Source organism: Canis aureus, chromosome 3 (genome assembly GCF_053574225.1).
Source record: "Canis aureus isolate CA01 chromosome 3, VMU_Caureus_v.1.0, whole genome shotgun sequence".
NCBI classification, from domain to species: Eukaryota; Metazoa; Chordata; class Mammalia; order Carnivora; family Canidae; genus Canis; species Canis aureus.
The window spans coordinates 48160568-48174347 of NC_135613.1; the positions used below are offsets into that span (position 1 = coordinate 48160568).

Consider the following 13780-nt stretch of genomic DNA (forward strand, 5'->3'; position numbering starts at 1 on the left):
AAGTGACCAGCACCCCAGGAGCCCCTGGCCCCTGCCAGGCCCCAGCTCTGGAGAAGAGCCCCTATTGGAATAATGTTTCCAAGTGCATATTGCAAGGCGAGGGTAAGAACGGGGTTTCAGCGCTGATGGAGGGCTCTGCGTGCGCGCCTGAGGCTGGCGAGATGGAGTATGGGGTACGGGGGGGGGGATTTGTCGGGGAACGGGGTGTCTGAGTGAAAGTTGCCGAGTGCGTGGGTTCGGGTGTGTATTTGGTAGGGTTTGTGGGCGGTTGGAGGGTGGTCGTCAAGAGGCGTGTGTGGGGCTTGGGGGGACGCTCGAAGGACTCGGGCGCAAGTCGCGAGGCACCGCGGGGATGCGGGGCGCTCTGAGTGGGGTCGTGGGTCTGTGGGGGGAGGTCGCGGGGGCGGGGCCTGGGGAGGGGCGGGGCCTCGGCGGGCTGGGGGCGGGGCCGGCGGGCGCGCGCACGCAGCCGGCGCGCCCCCTCCCGGCCGCCATGTTGGCTGGTGTGTGGGTGTCAAACGGAGCTAGACGCGGCGGCGGCGGCGGCGGCAGCGGCGGCTGCGGCGGCTCCGCGGGCTTCGGTCGCTCCCGCCTCCCCAGTGCCACCCGCGGCCGCAGCGCGTACCGGGGCAGGCTCGGAGGAGCGGAGGTGAGCCGGGGCCCGCGAGCCTCGGGGGCGGGGGGGTGGGCGGGCGGGCGGGAGCGGGGCCCCCGGGCGCGGACCCTCCCCTCCCCGGGGCGCGGACGCCCTCCCTGCGCGGCTGCCCTCCGGCCAACCCCCCAGAGCCTGCCCGGGCTGGGTCCCCAGCTCAGGTGGGACCCTTTCCTTTCCAGCCAGGCTCCGCCCCACGGGTTGGAGCATGGCCCCCTCCCCATCTGGATCCCGCTTTCAGCCTCAAGGGAGCCCCCCCCCAATCTCCCTGTCGGGGAACTCTCCCTCTTACGTCCTCGGAGTCAGGGGCTCAGCTCCAGGAGCCTCTCCAGGCCCTCATCCTCCACCTTTCTGCGGGAACGACCCCGCCCCTCCTCCCCAGAGCACTTTCCTCCCCGGGTCGGGCCGGGCGCCCCCTTCCTCCCGAGCCGAGCCCGATCTCCCTCCCGGCCGCCCCCGTGCACAGCCCAGCCCCTGTTTCCTCCAGGAATCGGGGGAGGGGTCCTCGCTGTCCAGGATTGCGTCCGGTCGCCGCTCTCCTTCGGGCTGGAGCTGGGGGCCCCTTTCCCTCCCCGGGGACCAGGTTCTCCCTCCCCACCCCTGACCCCCACGGCACAGCGGGGACGGGGGCGGCAGAGCCTGGCTCCAGCTGCCTTTTGTTCCGCGTGGGATGCCAGAGACCCCGCCCGGCGGTCCCGTTCGGCTGATCCGGGTGGGTGAATGGGTGCGTGGGGGCCGGCCTCTTCAAGGAGACCCTTCCTCTCTCTGCCCGTGGGGCGGCTCCCCCAGAGCGGAGCGCGTTGGCAGAGGCTGGCCCTTCCTAGAGGAGTCCGTGCCAACAGGTTTTTGTTTGCGACCTGAAGTTGGCCCAGTGGCTTCGCGGGGAGGGGTTGGGGTGGGGAGTGGGGGCACCTTGCCCTCCCCAGAAACCCCTGCAGGGGCCTGTGAAAAGCCCATTCCTCCTCCCAGGGGCACGACAGCCTGGGGTCCCTTCACTGTTTTGTCCTGGGGACGCGTCTGAAATCTGTGCTTTAAGAGAGGACCGGGCTTGACCATCATTGGGGTCCAGAGATGCAATGATTTGCCCAAGGTCATGCAGTGCTACTGTGTCACTGCCAGAACTAGAAGCTTGGTCTCCCGGGTGCTCTCTTCGCACATTTTAGAATTTTAAAAGCGATGTTCAGGATAACACCCCTTCCCCCCCTCTTATTTTTAACATTCACACAAGATAATGGGCAGGAAAAGATGTGAAGTATGAGTTCTTCTTTTCTGCCTCCTCCCAAAAAAGCCCTGTGAAAGGAGAGGTTGGAACAGGAGGTTAAAACGATTGAAAAAGGTGAATTTTAATTACCACTCTCCCAATTACGTAAGATAATGAAGATTTGGCAGAAAACATGTACATCTTGTAGCTCTAGATAGCAGATGATAGGTGCTGGCAAAATCATATACTGAATCCTGCACAACAGTGATTGAGTTTGCACTGATAATTAAGTTTTCATCTGTATTTAAATGAACATCAGAAGGGACTCTGTTTTTTTTTTTTTTCTGACTTGTTCTTGTTCCAGTTGATTGTATTTGGGATAAGTGATGGTGTTGGGGAAGCTACCAAGATCTGAACTTTTATCTGTCTGTATTTTTACTTTTGTATTTTTAAAGCTTAGTAGTTTCTTTAGTTTTAACATTGGGTTGGTCATGTTACCACTAGACTTTTCTTTTGTAAGCATTGAATGAAATACTGGCTAGTAAAGAGTTGGGTAAAGTGCAAATTATTGTCAGACGTGATTCAGAATTGTATCCCACAAGACCCTGGAGCAGGAGCAAGTTTGGATTGTCCTGTGGGATATATTGATCTCTCAAGGAGGCTTTTTGCCTCCTTGAACCTCCAGTTTGACAGATGAGGAGTTTGGTGGAGAACTGTCTCCCAGCAAGGTGCGTTTTGTCAAACACGGTGGCACATGTTTGGAAATGTAAAACTTTCAAGTGATGATACTTAGCATGGTATATGCAGCCTTGAAAATGACCCATCCCGGGGGTGCCTCAGTGGCCCGGTCAGGTTAAGCGTCTGCCTTTGGCTCAGGTCATGATCTCAGGGTCCTGGGCTCCCAGGGTCCTGTTTTTCGTTGCTCCTCAGGAAGCCTGCTTCTCCCTCTCCCTCTGCCTGCTTGTGCTGTCTCTGTCAAATAAATAAATAAAATCTTAAAAAGGAAAGAAAATAACCCAACCCATAAAAAAGCCCTTGGAAAAACACAGTTGATGCCTCTTAGGTAACTGGTCTTCCATGGTAAGGCGTGGCTTTCCTAAGTGTTGGGATTCTGATAAGAGTCCTGCAAAAAGTAGATGAAGAGTTTTTAGGACTTTGATTTGTTTCAGTGGCTTGCCTCTTCCTGAACTTAAAAGAGTGGGCTTTTTTTTTTTTTTTTTAAATAAAGATTTCATTAGGTTGAGGGTAAACTTCAGTCTTTGGTGGGCTAAAGTGCCAAGAAATTTTCATGCATGGAGCTCTCTTTTCATACTCTTGGGAAGTGCAGTAAAGCTTTCGGGCATTTGTTCTTCCTATTCCCCAGAACCTTCCTGTTGGATTGATGGGCCATGGATGACTGTGGTGGTTGTCACTTGATGGCAGGAGTACCTGGTGACCCCGAGCCTTGCAGAAATAAAAGGGCTTGCATTGGGGGAACTTGAGGTTGGGGAGAGAAGGAATTTTGTAGATCTACTCCCCAGCCCCCCCATTTGTCTGCCAGACTTTCTGTTCGTGTGTTCCGTTTAAACAGACCTATTCTGTCAAGCCTTTGGCAGCCAATTTCAGCAGAGTCCCTCTCTAACTCTTCTCTCCAAGCCTTGCCACCCCCCAAGCAATCTTTTAGAGTGCTTAATCACCTTGTCTCTGTATCTGGGGCTTTTGTGGCACAGTGACATCTTTGAGGCTAGTCTTTGTTTACTTCTCCAGCACCCACCTCAGTCTCTGACATGGGGTCTGGGATGTGAATAAGCAGTCCTGGGGGCAGAGGAACAAACTTTTATTGATCTTCTACTACATGCTCCACTGTTATGTTTTGCTCTTGCAAAGACCACCACTGTTGGTCCAGCAGTCCTATGTCGTATGGGACGTCATGTTACATGACACATGGGTGTGTCATCAGCCACATGCATATTACCCCCTTTCTGCAGTTGGGGAAACTGAGGCCCAGGGGCTTAAGTCATGTACTCAAGATCACTCAGCCAGTGAGTGATGGGGCTGGGATTCCAACAGGTCTGTTGGATTCCAAAATATTATTGTGCCTGCTGCTTCATTTGAGAAAGCGAGTCTCACAGAAATGGAGACTTGTTGAAAGCCCTACCACAGGTTGACATGGACCGAGTTCCATGGGGTGATGTAACTAAGATTGCCGAGGGTGGGAGAGAGCACATTTTGTTTTTGTCGGCTGCATTATGAAATGACTGTTTATGTGCATCTGTTGAGTTTTTGAAAATTGACAGACCTTCTGATAACTTTGTCAATGGAATTTTCTTTGGTCTGATTTAGCTTGTTTGAGGTGCCTAAAAATAGAAACTTAGAAAAACAAAAGAGTGAAATAAGTGTAGGGGCCCTTAAGTGAGTACATGCATTCAATGTAACCCATCTGTGGACTTGATTAGATCTACTTTCCTGTCATGTGGTTAAGTTTTTTATGTCTTGAAATGCAAAGTTATGACAGGGTCTTTATTATTATTATTTTTTTTTAATGTAATTTCATTTTGTCTCCACATCAACATATAACAGGAAAACAAAACAAAAACAAAAACAGGGGTTCCTGGGTAGCTCAGTCTGTTAAGGGGTCCTCTCCTTTTGATCTCAGCTTAGATCTTGATCTCAGGGTTGTGTTTGATCCCTGCGTTGGGCCCCCACACTGGGCCTGAAGCCTACTTAGGAAAAAAAAAAAAAAACAGAACCAAAGGGAACAACAAACAAACCTATAACATGGGATTACCTCCCATCTGTGTGTGAGTGGAAAAATGGAGGCCCAAAGAGGATAAGTAATCTGTGAGGAACTGGCACAGCCAGAAGTCAAACCAAGGTCTGTGTGATTCCCAAACCTGGCTTCCTACTCCACCAGCTTCTGTATAAAGCCCCACAGTGTGAATTCATTTAAGTGAACTAATTTAAATTACAGGATAAACTTGCAATCTTTAAAATCACCACCAAGTCTATGTAGAAGATTGGGAATTGTGAATGAGATTTCTTTTTCCTAACCTAGGATCTGTGAAAGCACTGGGTTGAAAGTCAAGAGTTTAATGAACCACTTGAACTGATAGACACCAGATTTAGGGTTAGATTAAAAAGAAAAAAAAAAAAAAAGGGCCTGCCTTCTTTGAACCAGATCTGCAACATTGTTAAAATGCTCTGTGTCCATGCATTGGATTCTTTCTGGTGACTCATTCCCAGCATCCCCAGGTACTGGAACCGGCTTTGTGCCTGGGCACAGAAGAGCTTTCCTGTCCCTGTCAAGGCTGTACTTTCAAGCAAGCGCTCTGGAGACAGAACAGGTAACTTAATTCTCTTCCTATTCAAAGCAATGCTAGGCAGTGGGTGCACAGAGGGCTGTAAATGAAGGGACTCTCCCTGCACCCCCTCACGGCAACCCCACTGATAAATGGAGCAGGGAAAAGCAGGTCCGTCCTGAGGGATGGCTGACCATCTAGGCCTGATGCATGATGTGGATTTAAAAGCATCTATAATTAATCACTTCTGAGTGCAGGCTTCATCCTTCCTCTCACTCCCACCCCTCTTAAGCTAATGTCATCGTCGCATCCCGGTGGCTCAGTAGCTGAGGGCTCCAAATGGTCCAGACAATTTGGCTACAAAAGCCATGGGAGAAATAGCTTTGGAATCAGGTGCGAGTACAAATTGGTTTCCTGGCCGGGCGGATTTGAGCACTCTAATCACTGAGCTCTGTTTTCCTCCTCTGAAATGGGGCTGATAATAACCATCTTGCAGAATAGACTGGTGTTTCTCAGACTCCAAGCATGTGTTGGAATCACCAGAAGTCCTGTTAGACAAGACACATTGAGGGGCTCCACCCCAGAGTGTTTTGGTAGATCTGGGAGGAGGCCTGAGAGTGTGCAGCTTCAGCCAGGAGGTCTGAGAGTGTGCAGCTTCTGGGTGCTACTGATGCTCCTTGCCCAGGAATCAGATTCGGGGACCCTGCCCCAGCGGAGTGAGTAAGTAGGGGGTGTCAGGTGTCAGCAATACCTGACTGTGCTGGGACATGCAAAAACAGCAGTGCTTCTCTGCCTCTGAAATGCTCCAAAATTGCTCAGAAGATGATGGTATGACACTTGGGAAGGGAGTTTAGTTTGTCAGAGATGTTTTTGCTCTGTTCTTAAGTGATTAGAACTTGGACTGTTGTCACAGGCTTCATCACTATGTGAGTTAGGACGTTTTCCTTGATGAAGGGAACGTAAGACGTCAGTGCCCTTCGAAGAGGCAGTGCATCTAGGATTCTGTTTGACAAGCTGGTTCATCATTCCCACACATCAAACAAGATGTTCACTGTCAAGGCTTTTCAGAAATGCAGCTGAGAAAGGGCAGGGCACCAGGCAGACTCCCACGGGGCCATTAGGGTTGGCCACTGGTGTTAATGGAAGTCATTCCTCCTCCCTCCAATGGTTCAGATTGATTTAATATTCTTTGATGTTTAGAGTTTGTGGGGGGAAATGATTTTCCACTAATAGTAATTATTAGCTTGTCTATCAAAATTAAACTCTGTGTGTGAGCCCTGACAGTTTTTGAATGTCTTCTGTGTGCCAGGCCCTATGCTGCTCCTTTTACGCACAATATTTAATTTTCATTATAATCCCACAAAGTCATTATTTCCCTATTTGCATATGCAAAAACTAAGGCTCTGAGGGGTTTAGCAACCTGCCTCAGGCCATGTAGCCAGTAAGTACCCCAGCTGGCATTTGCTGCCACCTGTGTCAGATTCAAAACCGCATTATTTCCACTACCTCACTCTGCAGCTGTGCCAGGTGCTCCCATTCATTGCCTTGCGTACCCTCAGAGGAACTCTGGGAGGTACGCATTTCACAGATGAACAGACTAGCTCAGAGGGGCTAGGCTTGTTCACAGGCACCCACCCAGTCCCATACCTATCTGGTTTGGGAACCTCATGAAGCTATTTCTGTGACAGTGCCTCACCTCCCAGTCCAGGGCCATGGAAGTACATTCAGAGACCTCAATCTGCCTGGTTGCGTACAACAGGGACCCGGGAAGACCCCAGCTGGCTGGGAGGAAGTCTGTGTGGGCTGGTAAAGGTTTTTGTGTTTGCAAAACTGTGTTAAAATAATTGACCAAATTGCTCTGAGGAAAGGGCTCATTTCTTTTTAACTCTGTAATCCTGAGGCTCTGTGCATTGGCTCTGTAAACATGACACATGGGAATTAAGGACTATAAAAAAAATCTGGTTAATGTTGTTAAAATGTGATCAAATTCATACAGAAGAACTTGATAGTCTTAAAAAGTTGTATAAATAAAAATATAAAGTGTCTCCTTCCTTAGCAGGCAATTAACATATGACTTACAGTAAATGGATGATTTTTCTGGTCTTAACAGTGTATGTGGAGGTTGGGGTGTGATCACTTTCCCAAGGTTTGAAAATTGCCTGCAGCTCCCAAGCCAAGGAATGGTAAACAGCTATGTGTCAGTACCTGCCCTGCACTCTTGGGAGGCCCTGGAGGTTTGGACTCAAATTTGTTGTTTTGTAAACTCTTTAAGGCTGTGGTGAATAAATCATGAGACTTAGAAGTTGGCTATTCAAAGTCCGCCCCCTTTCCTTCTCTCCTCCCTCCCCCACAAAAAAAGTCATAGCTGGAGAGGAATCCTGACAGCCTGAAAAGTCACATTTTTACTTGAAAGCAGCCTCTCCATGAGTGCCTGTTTGATATCTGTTGCTGTCCTGGAGTATGGTGACTGTACTTTGGGCCCAAAAAAGTTAGGAAATACATGACAGGAATAATTTTTATGCCACTTTATGAGAGGCAGTCCAGTTCATGTAGAAGTATGGGCATCAAATCAAGGACAATTTCATGATATTAGAGCAGAATATTTGAGGTCGATGTGGGCCTGGAAAATATGCAACATGTGGTCTCTAGTCAAAATGATGGGTGTAAATAAAATGCTATGTTTCTTGCCACCGGTCAAGAAGACAAAATTAACATTTGTGAGACAATTAGAAGCTGATGGTTTGCTGAGCTGTGCTTTTGATTCTTTGTCAGGATGTCAAGAATGGAGGAAAATCTGAAAGAGTCAAAGATGTCAGGGAGAAGGTAGGATTTGAGGTGGACCTCAAAGGACAGGGAACAGTGTGATACAGGAGACAGATGGGAAGGCATTTCAGATTGAGGGAACAGCAGGGAGCAAAGCTTAGGGTGGGTTTGGGCAGGTGCCTGCATGTATGTAGGGGAGTGTGTACCCCACCTACACAGAAGCAGTTCTGCTCGATGGATGCCTGCTGGGAACAGTGAGAACTAAGGTGACAGGGTAGCCACTGGCTCTGAAGAGGGAGGCAGCGGCCTTGAGATTTGGTGGTGTTGGCAGTAGGGAACTCAAGTGTTTGGGGAGAGGCTCTGTGGCAGGGCCTGACCAGGCTGGTTGATGAGACTGGCTAGGTCACAGTTCCAGAGACAGCACAAGGGTACTCCCTTTGTCAGTACAAAGGGAGGTCCTGGAGTCTGGTTCTGTTTGGGGAGGGGCAGGTGCCCTGGGGGCCTGGGTGCTGGCTGGAAAGTGTGGATGTGACAGCCTGAGAGCCTGCAGTTTTTATCCTTGGCTGCACCTGCAGGTCACATGACCTGGAAAGCTTTTTTAAAATGCCTATGATAGGGCCCCACCCGAGACCATGGAGGGAGACCCAGTAGGTTTTTTAGAAGTGCTCCAGATGATTTTCATGGTTTGTGTGGGCTGACAAGATGAACTGTGTGCTCAGGGGAGCCTCTGGGAGTGTCAGGGAGTAGAAGGTGGGAGAAAATTGGAGCAAGAAGAGAGCCAGAAGCCTTTGCAGAAATGAGATGCAGGGCGTTGGGCCCCAAGCTACTGTAGAGTAACTGAGGACCAGCTCGAGGAAAGATGGAAGGGGCGCCGATAAAGTGGCATCGTGCCAGGGAGAGATGGCCACCTGGGCTGCTGGAGTTTGTCTTTGAGCTCCTTGGTCAGAGGGGCCTGGTTTAGCCAAAAGTGTAGACCAGGAGAGGGCAGGAGAAAAGATTGTGACCCACCTGTTTGGTAACCCTCCTTCTGCCTGATTTTCAGCCAGGTCTATGGAGCAGGCACAGTGGGTTCTTATCTAGTCCTTAAAGCCTGTGAGCCAGAGTCCTCCTTCCCCCTCTAATCGTAAAGACTGCAGCAAACACTACTTATAAAACTTAAAACTGCATTTCTTCAAAGTACTTTTTTTTCAAAGATTTTATTTATTTGACAGAGCACACAAGCAGAAGAAGCAGCAGGGAGAGGGAGAAGCAGGCTCCCCATTGATCAGGGAACCTGATGCAGGGCTGTATCTCAGGACCCTGGGATCATGACCTGAGCTGAAGGCAGATGCTTGATACAAGCGACTGAGCCACCCAGGCACCCCAAAGTAATTATATTAAAGATAGTTGTGGGAAAAAAAAAAAAAAAAGATAGTTGTGACTTAGAGTACCTAATTGAGGCAAATTCACTTTATTAGTCGAAGATCAGAAGGGAGGTTTTACCCGGTGCGTTTAATGCATATCACAATATCATAATTTATGATATTTTCAGAAAAAAATTAGTTTATAGTCCAATTCATTCAAACCTTAGTGTTTATTGAGCACAGAGCTATTATGCCCTATAGTTTGTGAATGCATGAATGATGCAATGTAAGTTCCTGCCTTCAAGTAGCTCATGGTCTGCAGAGAGTGGCTCCTGACAGAGGAAAATGTATGGCAGCCTTGGGAGGGAGAAGTTTAAAAAGTGGTATCAGATACTGAGAATGAATCTGGGGGTCAGAGAAGACTTCAGAGGAGATGATAGGTAAGTAGAGTCCTAAAGGAAAAGTGGGAGTTCTGGGGGACACAGATGAGAGGCCTTCAGGCCAGAGAACAGGGTCAGGGTCAAGCTCCAGCTAAGCAAGGAGGGTGTGGAAGAGGGAGGGCTGGATATGCTGTAGAACAGGCAGAGTGCTTAGCTCACTCTGAGTTGGGATGCGGCTTTCACACAATCTTTTGGTGGTGAGTGGGCAGTGCTCTGGGTCCTCCACTTTGCTTCTGATCAGAGCAGCTCCGTTCTGCTCTGAACGTGGGAAACTAAAAAGAGTTCCTTTGAAAAGTGTTTCCTCTGCTGTTTGAAAAAAAAAAAAAAGTACCCAAAGTGATCTCATTGCTGGGGAGTCACTGTGAGCAAGAGAGTGCCCTGTAGGTGGCTGGGAGGGAGGGCCTGGAGGTTTCCCCAGGGAGCTAAAAAGCCCTCCCTTCTTTGCTTTTGCAGGAGAGGGCGGCCCTGAGAAGGGTTCTCACTACTTCTACCCTCTACTGTAGGCCAGTTTCTCAGATCCTAGGGCGAGGTCTGTGGTGCTGTGGCTAACAGGTCCTTTGGGAGTGGAGCTACTTACACTCAAACAGCTTTTTTTTTTTTTTTGTTTCGTTTTGTTTTGTTTTGTTTTGTTAAGTAAGCTTTACCCTTTTTTTTTTTTTTTTTTAAAGATTTTATTTATTTATTCATGATAGACACAGAGAGAGAGAGGCAGAGACACAGGCAGAGGGAGAAGCAGGCTCCATGCACCGGGAGCCTGACGTGGGATTCGATCCTGAGTCTCCAGGATCGTGCCCTGGGCCAAAGGCAGGCGCCAAACCGCTGCGCCACCCAGGGATCCCAGTAAGCTTTACCCTTAAGTGGGGCTTGAACTCATGATCCCGAGAGCAAGAGTTGTATGCTCTACCCACTGAGTCAGCTAGATGGCCCAAGCAGCTGTTTTTCCAGAAATCCCTGGAGAACTTTCTGACTGGGTTGTGAAGGTAAGGGACCTAGTAAACCCTGGGATGCATATCAGAGTTTGTGTGCCAGCCTCTGTGTTGAGTAGCCAGGAGATGGCCCAACCCTCAGTGCTCCATGGAGAAGACTAAAGTGGTCCACGGGCCCCATTCAGCCCACAGACATGTTTTGTTTGGGCTGTACTGTCCTTTTTTAAAAAATTAAAGTTGATTGCTGTATTAGTTTCCTGTGGCTGCTGTAACGAATTACCACAAATGCGGTGGCTTAAAATAATAGTCCTATAGGTTAGAATTCTAACACAGATCTCAGGGGGATAAAGTCATGGTGTAGCAAGGACTGTGTTCCTTCTCAGAGGCCTTAGGAGAAGATCTGTTTCCATGCCTTTTCCAGCTTCTGGAGGCTATCCATGTTCCTTGAATTGTGGCCCCTTTTGTCTTCAAAGCCAGTCATAGCTAGTCATGTCCTCATACTGGCTCACTCTGACTGACTTTTCTGCCTCCCAATTCCACGTTAAGGATTCTTGCCATTACGTTGGGCCCACTGGATAATCCAGGCACCTCTCCCTATTTTGAGGTCAGCTGGTCAGAAACCATGTTCCCATCTGCCATTTTAATTCCCCTTTGCCATGTAACTGGGATTAGGATGTGGACATCCTTGGAAGGCATTATTCTGTGTCCCACAGTTGCCAACATGAAAATCAGGAGATCTTACATAGCAATCCAGACTTGGAGCTTCATTGACAAATCAGAACACTTGGCAGCCAGGGGACTGCACTGTTGCCTGGCAACAGTGGGCCAGCGCCAACGTTGGCGCCATCTCTGGATGGGGTTTCGTATGCCAGTTCTCTACAGCTCCCACCCCTCCCGTGATGCCTCGTTTCCCTTCCATTGCCCAGGCCCTGCTCTGGAGACCAGGGTCCTATATGGAGTTAGTTGCGGCAGCATCGGGTTCAGAGTGGTGGCGCTTGCCGGCCTTCCTGTTCCGTGCCCTCCTCCTTGCCCTTGTGCTCACCCTCCCTGCTTTAGATGCTCATCTTGCACTCTCCTCTGCCTGGCACACACCCACACCTCCACTCCATGCCCCCCTCTCTCTGACCCAGGGCTCTATACTCCAGAGCATCTCTGATGCTATTTTAGGTGGTAATGTTTGTACCGTAACTCCTTGTCTCCTGTCTTCTCTTTTTCTGGCACCCAACACCAGTACATTCTGGTGCCTTCCATTGGGTGTCTTGCATTGGCATTTGTGAGAAGCAAGTCTTGATAATGTACCTTTAGAGCACAAGTAAGGATCACACAACACACATTTAGCAGAGCATCCACTACGGGCCATGCACTTTCCTAGATACTGGGAATGCAACGGGGGGAGGGAACAATACCTGCCTTGCCTCCCACCCCTCATCTAGTTCTCGAAGAGGAAGGAGGAAAAACAAGTGGGTAGGCTTATAATTTTAACCTCCTGCTGCATTTAGGGAGAGCCTGGCAGCATTCTGCTTCCTTGAGGCTGGGAGGGAAGCTCTGTCTCCAGTGGTCGGGGTTCCGTAGCTCTGTTAAAGGCATTTCAGTGAAAGATTTCCTTGTTTCCAGGCCCTAGCTGATAGCTGAATTTTGAGCAGGCATCTTGGAGGCCTAGATAATGTATTGGTTTGCAATGTGAAGGACTAGGTCGGATGACTCCATGTGCTGCTGCCTGGCAGTCTGAACTGGGGCTCTGGTTCTTTTCTGGGGAGCCCTTTGTGTGGCCTTTTTTTTTTTTTTTTTTTTTTAATTTATGATAGGCACACAAAGAGAGAGAGAGAGAGAGAGAGAGAGGCAGAGACACAGGCAGAGGGAGAAGCAGACTCCATGCACCGGGAGCCCGACGTGGGATTCGATCCTGGGTCTCCAGGATCGCGCCCTGGGCCAAAGGCAGGCGCCAAACCGCTGCGCCACCCAGGGATCCCTGTGTGGCCTTTTGTGGACAGGCCTGCCTGGTGACCCTAAACTGTGGGGCACGAGGTAGAGCCACCAGAAATTGACAGCTTAAGGGCATCTAGTTCTTTTACCTATGCAGAGTTTTATTCAGAATATTAAAGATTCGGGAATTGCTTGAAAACAAAGCAAAACTTTTTATTATGGAGAATTTCAATCATATAAATATGGAATAGTTCAGCGAATTCCCATCACTGAGCTTCAGCAGTTTTTTAATCTAGGAATCTCCCCCTCCTTCCTCTTTGATTATTTCAAAGCAAATTCCAGACTTACTTCATGGACAAGTGCTTCAATATGCATCACTAGCAGATATGGACTCTTTGGAAACTTGTTTTTAAGACAAGATTGATCAGCTATCCTAATTTTGGTTTTTGAATGCTCTGGGATTGAAACTGACTTTCTGCCTGTGTGGAATAATGATCATCTTTATATAAAATCTTAACGAGTTGAATTTTATTAGCACTTTTATTAGGGCAAAACAGATTTTTAAAAAATATTAATTAATTGCCTGATTAATTATTTTGAGTGAGTGAGCCAACGGGCATGCACAGTGTAAGGGTAGTGGGCAGAGAGAGGGAGTGCGAGAATCCCAAGCCAGACTCAGTGCTGAGCATGGAGCACAAGGTGGGTTTGATCCCATGACCCTGAGAACATGACCTAAGCCAAAATCAAGGGTTGGATGCTTGACTGATTGAGCCACCCAGGCACCCCAAAACAATGAGAATTTTGCTATATTAATTTTTTATTATAAAATACATGTAATACAAAGTTTATCGTGGTAACCATTTCAAAGTATTAAGAATTCAGTGGCATTAAGTATATTTACACTGTTGCACAATCATCACTACAGCATAGTTGCACTTTCTTCATCACCCTAGAAGGCAGCCTTTGCCCATTAAGTAGTTGCTCCCTATTCCTCCTGCCCCCCAGCCTCCCAAAAGGACTGCTCTGCTCTCTGTCCTTGGGTTTTGCCTACGCTGGGCATTTCATGTGCTTGGTATCATACGAATGTGACCCTCTGTGTCTGGCTTCTTTCACTTAGCATCATGTTTTCCCTGTTCAACCATGGGATCACATGTGTCATTCCTTTTTATGGCTAAATAACATTTCATTGTGTGAATAGACCAGAATATGTAGATCTGTTCATCTGTTAATGGACATTTGGATTGTTTCCACCTT

The 13780-nt window shown here is 48.7% G+C and overlaps 1 protein-coding gene across 10 annotated transcripts in view; it reads left to right on the top strand.

The window, feature by feature from the left end:
- Nucleotides 1-490: 490 nt before the first annotated feature.
- The window catches only part of EPN2 (epsin 2), an 85256-nt gene continuing 71966 nt past the window's right edge, over nt 491-13780 (top strand). For 7 of the 10 annotated variants that reach the window (XM_077892424.1, XM_077892429.1, XM_077892434.1 and 4 more), the window contains exon 1: nt 491-649. The gene's annotated coding sequence lies outside the window, so the exon portion shown is untranslated. Of the gene's footprint in view, nt 650-5075; nt 5177-13780 lie in introns of all 10 variants that reach the window. The other 3 variants (XM_077892425.1, XM_077892427.1, XM_077892433.1) reach the window with 3 other exon arrangements.